The 15,697-nt window shown below is 45.7% G+C and overlaps 1 protein-coding gene across 2 annotated transcripts in view; it reads right to left on the bottom strand.

Annotated features, from left to right (window-relative positions):
• Positions 1-15,697, bottom strand: part of LOC309640986 (uncharacterized protein) — a 239,909-nt gene that overhangs the window by 107,585 nt on the left and 116,627 nt on the right. The window lies entirely within an intron of this gene.

Raw genomic sequence — 15,697 nt, 5'->3', positions numbered from 1 at the left:
GAGATCTGTTTAGAAAGGTCAGTCTGGCCGGGATGGGACAAGCTGCGTGCAGGCGGACCAGTGAGGAAGCAGCGGGGGTGATTCAGGGCAATGCCAGTGATGTCCCAGACTCGGGCGGAGAGGAGGGGAAGGGTACATCTAGTTATGAGGCCAAATCAACAAATGATATGGTCCTTGCCTTCAAGGAGAAAACAGGTTTAGCTGAAAAAACATTTTCTCCCTTAATTCATCCCAGCCTTATGTGACCGGAAGGGAGCTTAGGGGTCACTGAGTTCAATCTCCTTTGGCAAGAAGTCCAGTGGTTTTCAATCTGGGTTTGAACTCCTTCAGTGCGGGGAGGGAGTGGTGGAATATTAGGCTGCTTGGGAAGAGTCTGGGTGGGCAGCTGGCCTGGACACAAGCATTCTTGAAGTTTCAGAAACCCTTGGACCTGAGAGACTGTATATCCTCCTGGCAAAGCCCCTGGCTCCAGGCAATGGGGCAGTTTTGAGGCGACATCTATTCTGTCAGCTGTGACGGAGCAGGCTGCTGCCCTCCCCCAGAAGAGGGGGGCCACGGAGGTTGGTTGGGGGCTGAGGCCACTTTTCTGCCAATAGACCCACCCACAAGTGCTTGCTGAGTGACTGCCCCGTGCCCAGCCTTGTTCCTGGAAACTGCTGTGATAACACTCCCTGGGTGAGAACCAACACTGGCTGACCTTTTACATGGGCAGAATCCGCAGGGAAAAGTTGTTGAAAATTTAATGACAGCAATTCCTTAGGCTCGTAAAACTCTTTTAAGTTTCTCTAAGCACAGATGACAACATCTTCTCTTACCCTGAGTCAGGTTCTACAGCTCTAAAGCACTCACTCAGTCAGTGTCGTGCTTTACCCGCAGACAAGCCAGGGAGAGGCAGAGATCCTGGGCCCTAAAGCCCAGTGACCTGGATTCAAATCCTCACTCTACCCCATACGACAGTGTGACTGTGGTCCTTGCTTTACCTCTCTGAGCTTCCTCTTCTGTAAAATAGGAATAACACACCTATTTTGAAAGGTTGCTGGAAGAATTAAATGAGAAGATACTGTCTAGCCCAGTGCTTGGGAAAGGTTAATTTCCTCTGCCTTATTTCTCTCCCATTCCTATATTCCAAACAAGGGCATATCCAAGGTTGAAAAACTAGAAGAAGTGGTGCCTGGCATAGAGTGTCTTAGTCAGCTCAGGCTACTGTAATAAAATACCATAGACTGGGTGGCTGAAATAACAGACGTGTATTTCTCATGGTTCTGGAGGCTTGGAAGTCTGGGTGCCTGCGTGGTCAGGTCTGGTGAGGACCCTCTTCCTTCTTGTAAATGGCTGCCTTCTTGTTGTATCCGCACATGACATGTGGAAGAAGCTCTGATGTCTCCTCCTCTTCTTATAAGGTCACTAATCCCATCACAAGGAGCTCCATCCTCATGACTTCATCTATACCTAATTACTTCCCAAAGACCCTACTTCCTAATGCTATCACCTTGAGGGGTAGGGCTTCAACATATGAATGTAAGGGAACACAAACATTTCGTCCATAACACAGTGAGTCTGAAATAAACCTTAGTTTTCCTTTTCCTCCACTTCAAGGCCCTGAACTAGGGCTACCTCTTCTCCAGGCTTCTTTTTATGCGTCCTCTTGCGCTTCCTGGCAACCCCCTGTGAGAATGTAATGAGAGCCATGGAGCCTCTCTCCTGAAAATGCACATGTATATAAATAGGTACCATGCACACCTTCTTACCTACCCAATTTTGCTTACAATTTTGCAGAGGTCACAGATCCCTGAAGCTCATTCATGAACTCTAATTTAAAACCTGCCATAGTGCCCATATGACATAAAGTACCTTTTGCCACAAATTGTGGTTCAGTTTTCTAATTTCCCCAGGTGGATTATAAACTACAAGAAATAGGGGGCCAGCTATTATTGTTCAAGTCTGCATGCCATATAATGACTAGAGAGAGGTAGGTATATAGTGAATATTATTGAATGCTTTGGTGGATAAATGGATGGATGGATGGATGGATGGAAAGAAGGATGGATAGATGGATGGAAAGGTGGTCGGTGGGCATGTGGGGGATAGATGGGTGGATGGATAAGATGATGAACGTGTTGTCATGCTCAGAGAAGGGCCCAACCAAGCTCCCCTTGAGAAGATAAATTCATGGTGGTGGGGACCCGAATACTGGGGGACATTGAAAGCCCTGGCTAAAGACCTCTGAATTAACTCAGTAGAGAATATAAATATAAATTCTAGAGGGAACAGAAGCAGAGGAGGCATGGAGGGAACAATGTGATAGCAGGCTGGGTCTGAAGCAGGGCTTTGGGCTGGGGTGGGAGAAGACTCTGAGTCAGAAAGCCAAGTAGGAAGATGGATAAGAGGTGGGGGAACCTCTGATGGAAGTACTGAATGGAAAGCAGAAGCTGCAGGACCCATTTCTAAGGCAAACTGGAGAGAAGGCAGGACCCAGGAGGGAAGGGAGAGGGTTGAATGGAGACACAAGAATTCATCGTCTGTGAAATTCTCTGAGCCAGTCATTCAACGATCGTTTGTTGAGCCCCTCCTGTGTGCCAGGTTGTTGTAGGCACTGAGGAGAAGTCCCAGTCCTTGCCATCAGATAAGAAAGACAGAAACACTAGTAAAAGTTGAAATTTACAGAGCACCTACTATGCACCAGCCACTGTTCTGAAGGTTTAAAGTGACTCTCCTCAACAACAACCGTACGAGGGAGGTATTATTATCATCCCCACTGAACGGGTAGGGAAACTGAGGCACAGAGAGGGTAAGTTACTTCCCAAAGTTAACACAATCAGTTAAGTGTGAGGGTCAGGATTGGAATCCAGGTTCCAGAGCTTATGTGCTTCATCACTGCACTATATTGCTGCCTTAAATGAATGATGAAGCAGTAGTCATAATGCAAGGTGATGAAAGACATGTTGGCAGTCTGAACTGTTACAGTGGGTTATAGAAGCGGGGGCGGGGTGATTGACTCTGGTTGGGTGAGTCCAAGAGGATTTGAGAGAGGAGACCCTTTGGAGCTGGGCCTTGAAGAATGAGTAAGGTTTTTTAGGCATCCTGCGAGTAAGGGGTACAGGTGAAGAATGAGGGGAAGGACATTCCAGGCAGAGAAATCAAGCTGTGTAAAGGCTACAGGCACTGAGGCATGAAACAGCAGAGACCTGTGCAGGTAATCATAAGTAGTTCTATGGGACTGCTTTGCAGGACTGGGAGTTGGGAAAAGGGGAGACAAGCTGCATGTTGGAAATAACGCTTAGGGATGTTCCCTCATACTTGTGTGAAGATTTATGATGTTCAACACATTTTTCTGTCTCTTTTGATCACTCTGAACAACCCCAACAAGTAAGCAAGTCAAATAGTAAGTCTATCCCTATTTTGGAGATAAGGAAACATGTCAGAGAAATTACATGACTGGTCTAAGGTTGTATCAGCATGTAACAGAGACCAAACTAGACCCTCTGATGCCTAACTTGAATAATCTGGGCACTTCTGGCACACAAAGCATTTTGCTGAGCATTGATAAAAAAGATGAATACGATTGAGTTCTCTGTGTTTTCTGCTACAAAGGGAAAGATAAGGCAACTCAGATCACCAAAGGACTGGATATAAAGCCTTGAGAGAAAAATAACTACCAAGAATAATCAGCATGAGCATAGCGCTTCACAGTTGCAAAGCACATGAACAAACAGAACCTTACTTGATGTCTAGGAAGACAGTCTGTGGCAGATTGTACATGTCTAGGAAGACAGTCTGTGGCAGATTGTACATATAATATTTTTGTTCCCATTTTTTAGTTGAAAAAACTAAGGTTCAGAGATAGTAATCGATTTGCCTAAGGTCACACAGCTTGTAGGTGATAAAGCTAAAGACTCAAACATAGTTCTTTCTAACACCAAAGTACAAAACCCATGAGATCTGTTAATATGATAATAGCCAGTATCCATCCTATGATTACTATGTGCTAGCCACTGTGTTCAATGCTTGTCATTTCATTTCTGCAAATATACCATGAGATAGATGCTGCTGTTAAGCTCATTTTAAAATAAAGAAAATTGAAACTCAAAACAGCTCAGGTCCTCCCACCACTAGGATGATCAACCAACCACCACACAAAGCCCCTGCTCTTTGGCACCATGCAATACTGTCCTCACTGACTTTGGACTCTTGTCTAGCCCACCTGAACTAAGGAAAAGAATGCTTTGAGCTTTGCACAAAACCTCTGTGAAAGCAGGTACATTTGATGATGAAAAGTTTCTAACTATTCTATACAAAACTATCCCCTTTGTGGGAGAGCCAGTTAAAAAGGCTTTGACTGAAAATCCACTGGGTTCCAAGACTCCTGGGATATCCCTGGTTCCTTCACAATCAGGACTAGAGACCATGACTTTCATTGCTCTGGGAAAGAAAGGGCTTAGACTGGGCAGGAGCCAGGCACGAGATAGGCCTGGGCTGCAGGGCACCGTGTCCCTGGCCTGGGTGTTGAAGTCGGCAGGCTAGAGCTGGGATAACAGAAGAACCAGCTAACATTCACTGGGTAGTTACTTTGTGCTAGATACGCTTCCTAACCTTTAACAGAAATTATTCACCCTGTCATCTGCCCAGTGAGGCAGTAAACATTACAGCAATCTTTCAGATGAGAAAATTGAGGCCCAGAGAGCTTAAGTGACTTGTCTAAGATCATACAGCAAGTCAGTAGTGGAAGCAGATTTCCAGCCCAGCTCTTCTGGCCCCAGAGCCTATGTGCTAACCTACATGTTACACCTGGAGGAGGCTTTTGTAGCCAGCAAGCGGAGCTCTCCATTTAACCTGTAAGAAGGGCCCAGAGAGGTCATAAAACTTCATCAGTAACACACAGCATCACCCAACTCTCAGTCCAGTACTCAAAAGTTTCCACTCCAGAGCCATTCCACTTCTCCTTCCTCACCTCCCTCTTCTTTGTGGTAGCCTTGCCTCCAAGCTGGCCTTGTAGGTTAATGGGAACCAGCTCAGGAGTCAGTCAAACTGGGGGTTAAATCTTGGCTGTACAACTTACCAGTTGTAGGTACTTGGACACGCTGCATGGTCTCTCAGCCTCAGTTTTCGTATCTATCAACTTGTTATATAGTCTTATTCACCTAGAAGGGGGACTGAAAGGGTTAAATGAGGTACTGTTGGGTCCTTCTGCATCATTGTTTTTATTTCTTCAGAGAGCTGTGAAGAACACCATCTATTGGACAGAGCTCATCCTGAACGACGTCCAGCACAGACTAGGTCCTCAATAAATCACTGAATGCATGCATACACATTCTTAAATAAATGAGTGTCCAGCACAAAGGCCAACGTAGGTAAATAATAGTTTCTCTCGGTGACCTCAGAGGATCCGGCTGTCTGCGTTAGGCTAATAAACTAATTTTGGTTGAGGTGTCCATAGCTCCTAACAGTTGAAACTAGTGTCATTCTTCAAGATCAGATTGACATTTTAACTGCAACTTTCTAGTAATCGGACAAAAGTAGGCTTTTTAGTCCTACCATGGGAGCTTCCGGAAGAAAAATTCCTTGAGATACAACAAGGAGAGGTAGAGGGAAGAACAGCAAATTCTGGGAGGGCAGGGGAGAGCTGGGGTGAGGAGGGAGCAGCGGAAGGTGGGGAGAAACGGATTAAAGACCCTGTAAGCCCCCTGCCCGCAGGTTCCCTTGTTTCCACCGCTCACCCCCCAAAGCCTAGGACCATCCTGGGCACGTCGTGGGCGCCTCATCACTTTTTGTTTAAAAAAAAAAAAACAAAAACACGGGATGAGAATGAAAAAGGAAGAGGGGGCGGGGAGAACAAATCGGGTAGGGGGAGACAGAGATGAAGAGAGAAAAATCAGAGACGGAGCTCCAACAAAGACCCGGAGACTACAGCCAGAGGCAGAGAGAGGGTGACTGGCGGCGGGCGGGCAGGCGGAGCGCCGCGGCGGACCGGAGCCCAGCGCCGGGATCCCACGAGCGCGGCCGGACCGGGCGGCGGCGGCGGCGGCCTTGCTCCCGAGCGCAGCGCTTCCGGCCGCGGGCCCCCGGCAGCCTGCAGTGGGACGTGGCCGGCGGAAGGTCATGGCTGGGCCAGGGCGCTTTCCTGGCGTGGGGGTGGAGGACCTGGGAGCGCTGACCTTTAACTTCCCAGGTCAGACCACCCCGCGCGGCCTCTGACGCAGGGGACCCACCCGGTGTTAGCCGGCCCGCGGGGACGTGTCCTCTGGCCTGACCTTTTAAGTCCCTCCCCGCCTATAAGGCTCAGACAAAGTCCCTCCTTTCCCCCAGCCCAGGGGTTCTCCCACTTGAGCGCATCGCAATCACCGTGAGGCTTTGTTCATTAATTTAATCGAACGATTTAATTAAGTCCGTGGTTTAATTGTTGTTAAACCCATTGTTGCCCGCTCACCCCACCCTCCTGTTTCTGATTCAGTGGGTTTAGGGTGGGGCCTAAGACTATGCATTTCTAATAAGGTCCCAGGTGATGCCGATGACTCTGTTCCGGGCACCAAAGCTTGAGAACCACTGCCCTGTATGGGACAACTGTCTCCCTCATTTTCCTCCTTAGTCCACAGAGTACCTCCTTCGGCCTCCCGCTGAGCCTGCAACCCTTGACAGCTAAAGAAACAGGCAGGGGAGAGGGGATCTGCATTTGGGCAAAGCCAGGAGGGAACCGGGGAATCCCGACTCCCAGCGCAAGAGGCCGGCCCACAGCATCAGCTGCTTCCTCTAGTCTCTAGGGAGACCTGTGCGTGGGATCCAGAACAGGGCAGAGCCCTGAGTAGTAAAAGCTGAGTGGAAAGCAAGGTTAATCAAGTCCCGCCCCAGGAAAGGGAGCAAGACAGTCCTTTTCTTCAGGAGAGGAGAGAGTGCATGGAGGATGCCTATCCACCAGCCAATCGTGCCCCAAGCAGTGCCACTGACACTCACTTATTCCAGAAAATGGTAGCTGAGCAGCTACTCTATGCCAGGCACTGTCTGGGTATTGGGGATAATGGAGGAAATAAGACTGAGGTCAATGTCTTTAGGGAGAATGCGTTCTGGTAGGGAGATTAACAATAAACATAGTAAAGAGTAAATTATTGAGTATGTTAGAAGGTAATAAATGCGATGGAAAAAAGAAAAACAAAACAAGAGTAAGGTAAGGGAGTGCCAGTGGGTGCAGTTTTAAACAAGATGATCAAGGTCGGCCTTGTGGGGAAGGTGACAGTTGAACCAAGAGTTAAGGTAGTTAGCCATGTGATAGCTGAGAGGAGAACATTTGGGTAAGGGGAACAGCTGGTGCAAAGGTCCTGAGGCAGGAGCATGCCTGTGTGTTTGAGGCCCCATGAAGAGGTCAGTGTAACCGGGGTAGAGGTGCGGTGCAGGAAGAGCTGAGTTGGAGATGAGGGCAGAGAGGTAAGGGGCAGGCAGGAAGATATTATAGGGCTGGGTGGGCCATTCATAGGGGCTTGACTTTTACCCCAAGATGTTCCTCCATTTTTCTTTACTTTTTTGCCTTGACTGTTCTTGCCTTTTCCATCTACAATACCGTGTTTAAGAATAGTGTTAATCTGGCTCACAGCTGGAGCTGGTTCTGAGAAAGAGACAACTTTCAGTAAGTCAGTCAGCCCCTCCTTCTCAGATTGGGGGCTTACAAAGTTTGTAATAATAGAAGGTTAGAAAGAGTAATGAGATAGCAGGATAGAAGGTTAGCAGTTCACGTTTGCCTCAGCATCCTCAGCATTCTCTTCTCCCATCATTCTCCACGCCTCCTCCAGGCTCTAGTTTCCCTGATGCCCCTGCTCCCTGACTCTCCCCAGCCTTCTACATCAGCACTGTCCAATCAAAATACAACATGAGCTGCACATGTAATTTAAATTTTTCTAGTGGCCACATTAAAAAAAATTAAAAGAAATAGACAAAATTAATTTTAATAATAGATTTGATTTAACCCAATATAACCAAAATAGCATCATGTCAACATGTAATCAGTACAAAAATTAATGAGATGTTTTACTTTATTTTTTCCTATGCTCAGTCTTTGAAATCCAGAATGTTTTTTATACTTATATCACACCTCAATTCAGCCTAGCCTCATTTCAGGTAGTCTAAAGCTTCATGTGGCTAGTGGCTACTTGGACATCACCACCCTAGACTATACTCCTGATCTTCCCTGGCCTTCCCCTCCTCAACATAACTCCTCCTGTTTCCAGAATAAGCTGACACTTCCTTCAGGAAGCCTTCATTGATTTCTTCACTTCCCTCATTGGTCTGTGAGAATTAAATGAGTTAAACTCTGAATATAGAGTACTTAGAATAATTCCTGGCACAAAGTAAATTCAATTGAGCTTTTAGCTATCATTATTATACCACTTACTGCAATTGTAATACACTGATTGTTGTATAACTCTTATTTCCTGTTTTCCTCTCCTGGCTACACTGAAAGCTCCATGAAAGGAAAATGGCTGCCTTTTCCACCACTCCACCCTCAGGACCTTGTGTCTGGCACAAGTAGATGAACAGTCAATATAAATGTATTGAATGAATGAATAAATGAATAAGAAAATATGCTTGGAGTTATGATTAAGTATTTTAATTCTATCATTACAGTAGATAATCATAATCCTGGATGACATGATATCAGGTTCCATTTTTATAGAAGATCAGACAGTAGGTACTAAAGAGAAATGAAGTCTGGTTTCAAAAATGAAAAAAAAAAAAAAGCAGGGTGGTGTGGTGAAAGGGCCCAGACTCTGAATTCAGACAGACCTGGGTCTGAAGTTCTGTTACCTCACTCACTACTTGTATCACTTTGGAGAGGTTAGTTAATTTCCCTGTGCCTCAGTTTCCCCATCTGTAAAATGGGGATGTGAGCACTTCTTTACATTATGTACCTACATGCATAGTTAGTTTGTAAGTGGCAAGAACACAGGTCCCAATCTCAGCCCAGCTACACTTTGGCATGTTATTTACCCCTCTGTGCAGCAATACCTGGGTGTGAGTGTGTGTGTGTATTCTGTTAGTGTTTAATGAGATATGATACTATACATACAAAGGTTTGATACACATTAGATGCCCACATTAGTGTCTTTAGTTTTTCTTTCATTTCCAACCAGCGGCATGGGATCTTTCTATTCTCCTTCTCCTTTTCTTCATCAAAGGAGAAAAGTTCAAGCAGTTTATTTACTATTTTGGGGAAATTTCACCATCCTGCCTAGTAGGTAGTGTGAAACAGGTTCAAGTTAAGAAAAGGCCCTTTGTCAAAACTGTAAAACACGCCACTTTAGTCTCCCTGCCGTTTTGTCTCTTTCTTCAGCCTCCCTACTTCCAGAAAGTCCTTCTTTTGTACCATTTTGATTCTTGGCATTTTCTTCTCTCTCTGGCTCCCAGAGACAAAAGTAATTCCCACCCACACTGAATTTTGCTGCGTGTTGAAGAGGAATTCCAGGCACCTAGAAATGGTTGCTACTCATTCCTCAGCGTTCTCAAAGCTCTCTCTAGCTCTGCTACAGTGCTTTTTCCATTACTTCCTAATGTCTGTTGAATGCATTCTCCCCCACCAGACCCCTGAATGGTACGGGCAGATACAGCCACGTCTCTCTGGATCCCAGCCCTTAGCAATCAGCCAGACACATAGTAGGTGCTGGATGAACACGTGCTAAACGCATACGTGCACGCATGATGTCTGAGTGACTGTTTCTCATTACCTCCCCTCGGAAATGCCCAGAAGACTGACAGTTGTGTGCAGTGAGAGCTGTAACAGGAGGAGGTTGGCTGCTTGTTTAGAAATGAAATGGAACACGCCGCAAAGCTCAGCTCCACCGTCTGCTTTCCTTTGGTGTCCTCTGGGGACGAAGGGGAGGAGGGAGGGGGTGGGGAGCCCAGGAGGGCTGATAAGGTGCCCTCTTCAGCACTGAGTCAGCAACACCCAGCCCTGTGGACAGAGGAATATCCCGCTTTCGGGGGCTGAGTCACATGAATAACTGGAATAGTTGTTGTTTAGATCATAATGAATTCCCAGAACCTTTCCAGGCCAACCAGCAGGCACTTGCTCTCTCCCTACCCTAAGAGCTTTTCAGCTTTGTGACTTAGCAGAAAGGAGGAGCCAGGCCTGGGGTTCTGGAGGGGAAGGGCAGCAGGGGAGTGGGGTACAAGCATCCTTGCCATTCCCATCAGCCGGCACTGCAGGTTGTTTCTGGACATTTTTGTGTTTCCAAGAAGGTGTAGAAGGAGGTTGGCATTGCGGGCACAAGTCCTACACAGTCCACACAGCTGTCGTGTCAACTGGGTAAGGTGTGGACCAGAGGCCCTGGCACCTCTCAGTAAGCAATTAGGGTGTCAGTGGATACTAAATGCCTCAGGAGCCCAGACAGGTTATCCTCTGCTGAAATGTCATTAGAGGTCTGTGTACCTTGGATGAAACAAGATATCTATCTGCAGCCCTAGAAGAAGTGTATGGGGGAGGAGAGAGGTCGGCACCCCAGGCATTGTGGGACTGGTGCACAGGTCCACAGGGTGTATCTTCTCAGCTGCAAGTCCCAAGACCAGCAGCTCCCAGAAGCGCCTGTTCTGAGTGTCACAGAAGCTCTCGGGGAATGCCTCATCCAAAATATTGGCCGAGTTCAAAGCTGTGTCTCAGTGTTTCCTTCCTGAGAGCATCCAAAGAAGATCTCAGGCTTCCAAAATTTTTCTCTACCTTCTTTGATACCATATCTACTGTGAAAGTCCCACTTAGGCCAGCAAACTGCCCCTAATGCTGTATCACTCATGCTTATGCTTGTGCTAGGGCAGTGGTTCTCAGACTTGAGCATACATCAGAAGCACCTGTAAGACTCATTAACACAGAGTTCTGGACCCCACTCTCAGAGTTTCTGGTTCACTAGGTCTTGGGTGGGCCTGGGAATAGGCATTCCTAACAAGCTCCCCAGAAATGCTGAGGCTGCTGGTCCAGGATAACACTTTGAGAACCACTGTCCTAAGGCAGAGTTCTGAAATGTATTTTGTCAAAAACCCATTTGAGAATCCTTGATAACCCATTTGATAAGCCTTGCCACCACTTCCCAGAAAAACAATACACAAATGCTGAAAAACTTTGATTACAACTTCAGCGTTCATTAGATTTGCAGAAATTCATCCATGAATGTCTAGGTTACAAGAACTCCTGCTTCAGGGTCCAAACCAGAATTAACAAGTAAAATGCAGATTAATACAGTACAGGAAAGCAGCTTTCATGACTAAAAGCAGAGGCATTTCTTAGCAAATTGGTTGAGTATTCGTTTTCTAAAACTAGACAACCTGGTTTCAAATCTGGCTCTGACATTTGCCGGCTGTGCTTCAGTTTCCTCATCTGCAGATGTGGGTTGATAACTGAACCTATTTCACAGGGTTTGTAGGGTCTGAATGAGTTCATACATGCCAAATGGGTAGAATAGAGCCTGGCACATAGTACACATGCAATAATTGTTCCCAATTATTTCAGCTCAGTTGAGTCCTACTGATTCCCTACCTCCTGACATATTCCAAGTTCCTCTTCCCCAGCCCAACATCCATTGTGACTATATAATATGCTTCTTCTAACACTTTAGTGCACATATACATTCATGAATCTGTGGAAGACACTGCTGGTTATTCTCCCAATATCAACTCTCATCTTCTATAGTACAAGTCCATTTTCCAGACTTCCCTGTAGATAGGGTTCTGAATGAAAATTAAGTTCTACTAATAGACGCACTTGAATGAGATTTGAAAAGTAAAAATGAAACAAAGGAAATCCTGCTGTTTTAGATCTTTTCTGCTAGCAAGCCCAGTTGTGGAGACATGAAGTTTTTCTGCATTGTATTACAATAACCCATCAACAGTTTTACGACTTTCAAGAGTCAGTTTTAACAGTATCAATAACAGCTTCCTGCAGCTGCCTTTCTGATTCCCTAGATAAAAATATGGGACTTGTTCTAGTTCTAGAAGCTAGAACTCATGATTCAATTTGGGTCCTCCTGATGTTCACCTTTCTGATGGGGCAGAGGTAGCAGGTCTCTCTGGAAATTATCCTGGAGCCTACACTCCTCCAGCCCTTGCAATGATCCTATGAGCCTCTAATCCCCATATTGAAAGCCTTTCTGCTCAGAATACCGAGAATGGCTTCCATTTCTTGAATTGAACACTGAATAATAGAGTCTATTTCCCTCGCCCTGTTGAGAGCTATTAGGCTAAGACCATGTCTCATTCATCTTTGTATCCTTCATGTCCAAAATTGTCAAGAGAGGCTTCTGGAAAATGAACCCCTTAAAGAAGTGGGTGGAGCCACTAACCTAAGTTAAAAAGGGGCTTGACTGCCAGCGGACTGAGGCAGGTCATTTATTTGTATTCACCAAATGACCTTTGAGGGCAGAGCTGCTATCAGACCAACCAATGAACAACACACTACCATCACCAAAATAACAAAAGGTAGGGGTTGAATGAATAGCTGAAACAGCAGTGCCAGCTTTGAAACAGGAAGGTGCAGACCTTCCTTGCTCCTCACTGTGGGGCAGTTCTCTCCTCTGCAGATGCCCCTGGCCCCTCAGAAGCCCAGTGGAGATGTCAGGAGATAATAAAGGGGAAGAGAATGTGAGTAGTTCCAATAGCCTGGCTTATGAATATGCATCAGGAAAACTGCAAAGAATCGAGAAAAGAATAAGTACTGCTGGGCACAACCCCAAGGTCTGAGGCCCAACATGGCTGGAGACCAGAGGGGTTGCCTGTGTGGGGTACAGGTGCATGGAATGAGGGACATAGTGCAAAAACCTAAGACGCATACAGTGGGAAATCCATGCACTTTGGAAATCAGACTGACTCATGATGCAGTCCCAGGTCCGTTGCTAATCTCTGTGTGACCTGAGACAAATTCTTCCAGCTGCATGAGCCTCTGCCCCTCACTCCTAAACTGAAGATTATAATCCTTATCCCAGGGGATTAGCACCCCAGCAGAGGCAGCACCTGGCACACAGCCCTCCCCGAGACCCCTTCAGATCCTCAATCTCTGCACGTCCCTCAACCCCAGTCTGGTATTCTTTCTAGTGTTAACACCTTGCCTTATAAAATAACTGATTTAGTGTTTTGTTTTCTAATGATGGTGCCTGAAGGTAAGTCACTGAGGTTTGTGTGAAGGGCAATTTCTCAATCCACTCATTTTGTCTGAAAATGCTTAAGGCAGGAAGTAAGATTCTCGGAAGTTTTTAAGTGCAGAAAGGATGGAAGGTAGGAGGGAGCTGTTCCAAGAAGATTGCTCCTGCCAGCTGGGGAGAGAGTGCAGGACTTGGCTTTGCTGCCCCTGTGTAATCATGTTGTCCACGCTCATCAGTGGGGCTATTAGCATTTGAGTCTAAGCCAGTCTTCCTGTGGCATCCCGGAGGATGGCTGCCTCCTTCCATGTACGCTTTGTAATCTACTGTAGGTTTATTGTGATGAATTTCTCCGCCAGAAAGACCAGAATGTTTCCACTTAGTGAGAGAGACGGCTATCTCAGATATCTCACCCGTCTTTTCACCAAGATATGTCGTATTTCCTTAGGGTAGAGAATATCTGAAGTTCTTCAGGACAGGTCTAAGCCCTAAAACACTGGGAGGGCTGTTTATCCTTTTAATGAGTCTGTGATGTTCCAGGGGCCCCTTGGCATCTTCTATGAAGCCTGTTGTTGGGTTTGTGGACTGAAAAAAATGCACAACCTAAAAGTTGAGAATTATGTTTTATTTGGAGGGCTAAACTGAGGACTTAAGCCCAGGACACAGCCTCTAAGATAGCTCTGAGAAACTGCTCGGAAGAGGCGAGGGAGGAGCTGGGATATATAGGAGTTTCTGCAACAAAGACCAGGGAGTCGGAACATCAAAAGATTACTGTTAATTAAAGAAAGCCAGATATCTCAAGTTAAGGAATTTAGCACTTTTCTATGTATGGGAAGATGCAAGAGTTTGGGCTCACTGAAATCATTCCTTTGATGTGCACCTTAGCTATTTGCAGCCAGTATCCTGTGCTTTCCCATCCTGAGTCTCCTCAGGGTGCATCATGGGGGGTGACTGTAGTGACTGAGGGCTTGGCAGTGGGCAGCCCATTTGTCTCCATCCTGAGTTCCCTCAGTGCTCACCATCGGGGTGGCTGTAATGGCCTGATGGCTGCAACATCCTTTGCTTGAAACGGCAGGCAACATTTTTTATGGACAGGTTCATCCAGGACAGGTAGGACTCAGGGAATTAGCCTCATAGAAATTGAAGTACCTCCTAGCAGTGAAGACACATATACAGAACCTCAGTAACATCAACCATAGGGGAACTTGGAGAGATGACCCCGATACCTCTGTGGAAGTAGAAATCAGAATTAGGAAGAAAACTACCATTACTGGCACCCATTATGTTCACAGCATTGTGGCAGGGGATTCTGTAGCTCTCGCAGACTGGGCATGAAACAGTTACGCTGTCAAATTCTAGGCTTCAGCAGCCAGTGGGAATATTTGATGTTACTGCACAGGAAGCTTATCCTAGACTGAATAATTCCTCCACAGGAGGGGAGCCTTTTTGCAGGTTGAACCCTGTCTGGAAGCTGCTCTTTTCTTGTTAAAGAGCCAGGGGCAATAGCTATCATCCTGTTCTCCTGCTCCTGCCCCTCCCCAGCCAAGAAAGTGGTGCAGGCAACTCAGTGCCAACAGAGAAACACACAAAGCTCCAGGTAGAGATCCCCAGAGCTCCTACTGTACTTTGTGCACAGTGGAAGAAAACAGACCTCCTTCTTAGCTGTTGATGACCACCTGTATCTTTAAGCCCCTGCAGACCGAGAGACTGGGAATCCTCTACCATGGCTTTAAAAAATTACCAAGTGGAAGTGACCATTGTTTTGTCTACCTGAGCAGGATATAGACAAGGAGGAACTCAGAAAGGGATGAGAACAATGTAAAAACAGGATGACTAAGAAGAGCCTCTAGATCAGAGGGCTCCCAGATCCCTGGTGAGAGACTAATACCATAGGATGTATTGGGGTGTGATAGTATTGGGGTGTGTTAGGTATATGTGTGTGAGAAACCTGTTTTGCAAAGTGTGTGTATTATACATACAGAAGGGAAGAAAAGATTAAATAATGAAATAATAAGCAAGATGCCATTCCAGATATTATTCTACATGAATATCTGGCATTGAGGGTATTCTAATAATTCTTACAATTAAAATTCTCCTAAGAAGCTTTCTTTTTAGGACTTGACATTAACAAGGGTTATTCTCATTATTTTATGCCACTTGTTAAAAAAGAGTGTTTCAGTTATTCCTCATAGAAACACTGGGAAATAGTTCCCTATATCCATTTCATAGACAAATGAACTAAGGTGCAGGGGTGTTAACTGAGTTGCCAAAGCAACATAATTTATCAAGTAATAGAGCTAAAGTGCAAGTCCAAATATACCTGATTATTTACAAACCTGTGCTCTATTTACTAAACCATGACCTCGTCACCCCCATCTGTGTTCTAATCTGTGGCATGTCCTCTTAGGGAAGAAGGAAGCCAATTCCAGGGGGAAGAACTAGGACAAATAATTTTTTTTAATTAAACAATCCAATAAAAATAAAAGGAACAAAATATTTGTCAAAATAAGCCTTCTGACAAAGAAGATATACATGGCAAATAAGCACATGCTTAACATCATTAGTCATTAGGGAAACACGAGTAAAACCCACAATAAAAC

Source organism: Balaenoptera physalus (assembly GCF_965194825.1).
Source record: "Balaenoptera physalus genome assembly, chromosome: 1".
Classification (NCBI taxonomy): domain Eukaryota; kingdom Metazoa; phylum Chordata; class Mammalia; order Artiodactyla; family Balaenopteridae; genus Balaenoptera; species Balaenoptera physalus.
Note: the sequence above shows the minus strand (reverse complement) of the source record. Positions and strands in the feature narration are given on the sequence as shown.